The following is a 6149-nucleotide window of genomic DNA, read 5'->3' as shown; positions in this document are numbered from 1 at the left end:
TGGGCCCCGCCCGACATCAGACCAAAGTCCTAAATAAACTGAACATAACATAAACATGAACATATAGAATAATCACATATATTGCATCGGGCTTGCTCGACATCAGACCGGAGTCCGGAACATATAACACATATTATAAACATGAATGAATCACAAAGACATCAAGCATACGTAACTACTTCTCGGGACCACCCCAGCATCAGACCGAAGTCCGAAAACATATAAACTGTATCAGGCTTACCCCGACATACTACAACTACCTAGACGGGCCGACATTAGTGCCTTAGACCCGTTCCTACTGGAGGAAAACTCACCTCACACTGCTGAAGTCATGCTGACAAAAGCCTAGTTGCTGGATGATAGATTCCCGAATCTATCAACATCAAAATAACACCTAATTAATAGTTGGGTTGCATCACATATACCCATAAGTATATGCTTGGGGTAAAAAACTGCTTTACCCCTATCTTAGCTTGATTCAAGCCCGAGGCCTAATCCAAAGGCCCAAAAGTCTAATAATGAACCAAGGCCCAACCACAGCCCATCTATGGCATAATTTTCCTAATTGGGCCCAAGTGTCTACATGGTCTTGCCTTAAGGCCCAACCATTTATTCTTGGTTCAGTACTTAACATTCTGATGGTCCAATATCTCATAATCAACTATAGCCCATCTATAGCCTAATTTTCCAAATTGGGCCCAAACTCCACACATGGGCCTTACCTTAAGCCCATTAAATTATTCTAGTCCATATGATTGTTCTTGAATGGCCCATTATTGGCCCTATCACCAAAGCTCAATATAAAGGCCCAACTTAAGGCCCAAGTGGAATTAGGGTGTCACGTAAAATGACAATAGGGTTAAGTGTTTCTCACTTAACCCATTATGGACTTAATCCATTAAGTCCACTAATCTACTAGATACATCATATGGTGTAATCGGGCTTAATACATAGTCAAATTCCAATGGACCAAATGTGGATCTCAATAAGTCCAAGGCCCAAAATCCAATATTAGGGTTTTCTAAACCCTAACTAGGGTTTCCCATCTAGTCATGGCCCAATAGGCCCAAAATTGAATCTTTAAGCGGTCAATTAGGGTTTTGCTAGTGGGCACGACCCACTACCACCTCGGGTAGTGGTGGTCAGCGGCGGGCACCACCTCACGGTGATGGTTTGGTTCTTTTCATTATATTTTTTGCTAATTACAATTACAATGCTTTAATCCATACTAAACGCACACACTAACATAAACATACACACACAACCACCCTAGTGGTTGTTGGCGGTGGCACGTGGCGGCAACCACCACCTCATGGTGGTGGTGGCGGCTGATCTTGATTTTCCGGCTAGAAAAAAACACTCTAACAAAAGAAATACAACCATACACACCACAATAAACACACCTTACAATAAACACACACTACACTAAACACACACTACACCCTTTGCCCGAAATATCAACACAGCCACCCACGTGTGGCGTTAGTGGTGACAGTACCCCCGGAGAGGCGGCAATAGCGTCGCAACATCGTTTCCCGACTCACACAACAACGAACAAGGCTTGCTTCTCCGATCTCAATGGCTCTCCGATTACACACATCGTCTCCAGCAGCAGGTTGCGGTGGCGGCACTTCGATGACGAGGTGGCCGCTAGGCGGCTTGGTCTGATCGGAGCAACGATATGGATGGCGGCGGCGGAAAGGCTTCTAAGGTGGCGGCTATAACAGTAGAAGAAGGGGAATGGAGGACCTCACGAACTTTGTCGCCCGCTTAGTTGTCATCGGCGAGGAAGATGGAGTGGTTTGCAGCGGTGGCTTGGGAGGGAACTGTGGTGGAGAGGCAAGGGTGGAGAGGTGGCGCCGATGAGGGAGGTGTAAGGATGGAGTTGGCGGCTGCAACTTCCTTTTAGAGTTAGAGTTCCTTAGATCTTTAAACCCGACTCCATTTAAAAGTTTTCCATAATGGCAAAATGAGTCCCTCTATGCCCCTTTTCTTTTAAATGTAATCCAATATTTACCCTTTCAACCCAATCCATGGAAATCCCTTTCAAATTAAGTCCCATAAATTACCAAACAACCCCCATCTTCTAAAATCTTTACAATTCAGCTCCCTATGTTACCCCATTAGTCGCCAGTATCTTAATTATTACATACTCAACCCTTCCACCTCTTTTCCTTTCAAATGAAATCCAAATAATTACCACAGAGCCCCTGTCTTCATAAGTATTTACAAACTGAGTCCAGAACTCACACTTTTAACCCCCGATTTCTAAAAATATGACATATAGCTCCTTGAGACCAACCCTTGATATATAATTATTGATTTTAGGGCTACTATGCATTCATTAATTAATTTATTTTATTTATTTAATAAACAGGGTGATACAACTGTAACACCCTATTTGAAATTACTCGGTTGGGGCCTCGGAAACCAAGGGGGTAGGGGCAATTCGGCCTTTTATGGGTCCCAGGATTTATCCGAAAGGTTTTAGGATTGGAGGTGTAGAGGGGAGCGTAGGGCTTCCCTTCACCTTCTCGTAGATATAAAGTTCGTCGGAAACAGACTTGGAATAAAGGAGTTATGAAACTTTGTATTTATTGGTGATTTTAGCCCCTAATGGAAAATTAATGACAAGATGATCCCAGGCATGCAAGGTGGCCAGCTCGAGAGTACACCCAACGTAGATGGGGAAATTGGTCACGGTTGATTGGAGAAGTACGCCCAACGTACTAGGAGTACGCCAGAGTCACTAAGCCCTAAATTTTAGGGTGTGCCATTATATAAAGAACATTACACCCTCTAGGGTCAGCCTCCTTCTCATCCTTTAACCCTTCTTCGAAACCCTAACCCTTATAGTGAGAGTGTAAGCTTGTAAGGCCATCTTAGAGTGCATTTTGGTGTTCTTGAAGAGGAGTGATCATCTTGGAGTTTCATTGATCAGGGAAGAGCTTTTGGATCTAGGTTCTCCAGCCCATTTGCAAGTCTCAGAAGGTATAAAGCTTCTACCTTGTTATCTTATAGCTTGAGATCTAGATTAGGGCTTGTTTGATGTTTTTATGAGATTTTGGACTATGTCTTGGGAGTTGAGCAACTCCAGAGCTTAGAGAGAGTAGATCTAAGGTCCTTTGGCCTATCTACTTCATAAAAATGCAATCTTGATGAATATTCTAACCTCATGCATGGATCAAGACCCTTGGAAAGGTCTTAATGGGTTGTGGAGATCATATAGAGCATGCAAAGGAATAAAGTTGCCAACTTTATGCCTTAATACGTCTTAATGGACTTACATATGAAGTTTGATGTTGGAAAGAGTATTAAGCACTTAATGGAAAAGTAGCTTAACAGGGGAGTATGCTGGGCGTACATGCAAGTACGTGCCGTGTACACTACTTCCAGTATGTATGATTAGCGTACATAAGAGTATGCCCTGCGTACTCATTAGTTTTGGGTTTTAGTGTTTTGGGCCTCGGGTTGGGCCTAGCAATGGACTTTGGGTCTTTAGGCTTTAGTGGGCCATCATGATTCAAATGTTTTGGGACAGGAATATGTTTGGGCTTAGGGTAAGACCCATTAAAGGGATTGGGCCCAATTGAGAAAGTTGGGCCATTGGTGGACCATTGGTGGGTTTGGAAATCCTACCTAGTGTTGGGTTTTATTTTGAGGATTGGGCCATAGTTTTGGATTGTACTGGGCCAGGGGTAAAAAGGTCATTTTACCCCCATGCATGGATTAAGGATTATGGTATGGGCCCCAGTTGCTAATTAGGTATATTGTTTCGGTATTGATGGTCAGGAAGTGGTCAGGGAAACAACTAAGGATTTCTTCAGGAAGCTGCTGCATTCGAGGTGAGTTTTCTCACCATACCAATGGGTTTAAGGCACCAAGTCCGACCCATTTGATGATAGTTGGTATACTTGTCGTGTAGAGGTGTATGACATTGTTATGCATTGATCTGCAATAGAGATGGCTTTTACAGCTAATGGTAGAGATAGTCTGTATGGCTAATGGTAGATATAGCATGTATGGCTAATGATAGAGATAACCTGTATGGCTACCGGTAGAGATAGCCTTGTGGCTAATGGTAGGGATATCTTTATAGCTAAATGATAGGTGCTATGTGGTAGAGGTAGCTTATAGCTGATTGATATGTGTATGTGGTAGAGGTAGCTTTTATAGCTAGCATGTATGTGGTTCGTATGTGGCATATGCTCTGGGGAACTCACTAAACTTCGTGCTTACATGTTTGTTTATGGTTTCAGGTACTTCAGATTCCAAGGGCAAGGCGTGATGGCGCGACGTGCACTCTCTTACAGACTTATTTGGACACTCTGATGTTTGGAATAAAAGTTGTATTTGAGTTATGTTTTGAAAATAATTATAACTAGACTTATTAATGTATGACATCATGTTTGCTTATTATAAAATGAAAATTTTACTTTGAAAATTGGGTCGTTACAAGTTGGTATCAGAGCCTTGGTTTGAGGGATCCAGGCACACCCTCGGGTGTGTCAGGACTCAAACTAAGGAAATGGTAAAATTGTTTTAAAAAATAACATAAAAAGGTCTTGAAGGAAAGGAAAAGACGAGAGTACAATGCGCGTGATCAGCTGAGCTGAGTAAGTAATTCCCCAATGTGCTAGCCATGTTGTTCTAATATTTGATCCTTGTTGATTATATTGAACTTGCTATGTGTATGTTTTTAAAATTATATACGGTTAGGAGATCATAGCGTTAAAATGATTGATTTGGGCTTATTTTCTGTTCCTTGTCTGGTTGTGGTCTTAGGGTAGAATCTTTTATTCGAAAGTCTATTTGATCATTAACTGTGTATAATTTGCATGCATAAAAGCAACCTGCCCTGATTGGTTTGATTGATACAAGTAGAGTAAATCTTAGGGCAGCCTGAGATTGATGTATACGATAGTTGTGGTATATGGTTTGGTTTTGGGACGAATTGAGGTTATCAAGTAGAGCATTAATGAAAGGTACAGGTAGGTGTGGAAGGTAGTATTGGGTCCATACTATTGAAAGCACAGGACCTGTACCCACTATTGAAAGCACAGGACCTGTACCCGAACCAATGTTAGATCTGACGACTTTAAGGAGGACTGGTGTGGGGGAGATCCCTTTATGGAAATCCTGATCATTATGATTTATGATATTTCAGTCCAGCATGGTGGTGACATGATTTGGAGCAGGTGGATCAGGATCGGGATCTGGATCTGGGGTAGGATCAGGCGACACTATTGATGTGATTGATGAGAGGTTGCGCGAGCTCATTGCAGCTGAGTTTAACTGGGGTATCCTTGACACTACCCAGTCATTTTTGGGATGGTCAAGGAAGGAATTATGGAGATCATGGAGGAGAGACTTAGATCATTTCGAGCTAAGATTGATGTGGGCCAGATTAGGGCCCGGACTCCCTCGTTCCGAGAGCTCAAGGCGTGTGGGGCGCTAGAGTTTTTCGGGGCCATGAACCCCATTGTTAGCTGATACTGGGTAGCGGATATCGAGAATGCTCAACATATGAGTTCTTGTCTAGATGCGGAAAAAGTGCAATTTGCTTTTTGTATGCTGAGAGACAGGGCTCGAGACTGGTGAGGCGAGGTTACGAGTCAGGTGGGAGCAACCAGTGTGAATGAGATGACCTGGACTGAGTTTGTTCGGCGATTCGATTTGGAGTTTGCACCAGCCATTGAGGTGCAACGACTTGTGAGGGAGTTTCATGACCTTTAACAGACCATCGAGACTACCAAGTTTCAGGAACGAGCTTTGTTGATCCTGCAGTATGCTATTGATGAGGAGATGCGGAGGACGATATATCATTCTATACTGAGGGATGATATCTGGGAGTTTGTGAGCTTTACAGGGTCCAAAACCCTGAATGAGATGCTAGAAAAGGCCCGGGAACGGGAGATGGAGTTGGATTTCCACACCCAGCGGAAGCCGGAGCAGACGCAGGTAGCGGGGGGTCAGGCTAATAAGCTGAATACCTCAAGCATTTCCACCAGGGGTCAACAGGGCCAGGTCCGGTATGATAAATGCAGTAGGGTGCACGGTGGAGCTTGTCGTGTCACATGCACGAGATGCTATTCATGTGGCCAGCCGGGCCACTTGAGTAGGGACTACCTTGCGAAGGGCTTGCTTTG

This window comes from Lactuca saligna, chromosome 8 (genome assembly GCF_052625555.1).
Source record: "Lactuca saligna cultivar CGN05327 chromosome 8, ASM5262555v1, whole genome shotgun sequence".
In the NCBI taxonomy this organism is placed as follows: Eukaryota; Viridiplantae; Streptophyta; class Magnoliopsida; order Asterales; family Asteraceae; genus Lactuca; species Lactuca saligna.
The sequence above is the reverse complement of the archived record's forward strand: the minus strand, read 5'-3'. Positions refer to the sequence as shown.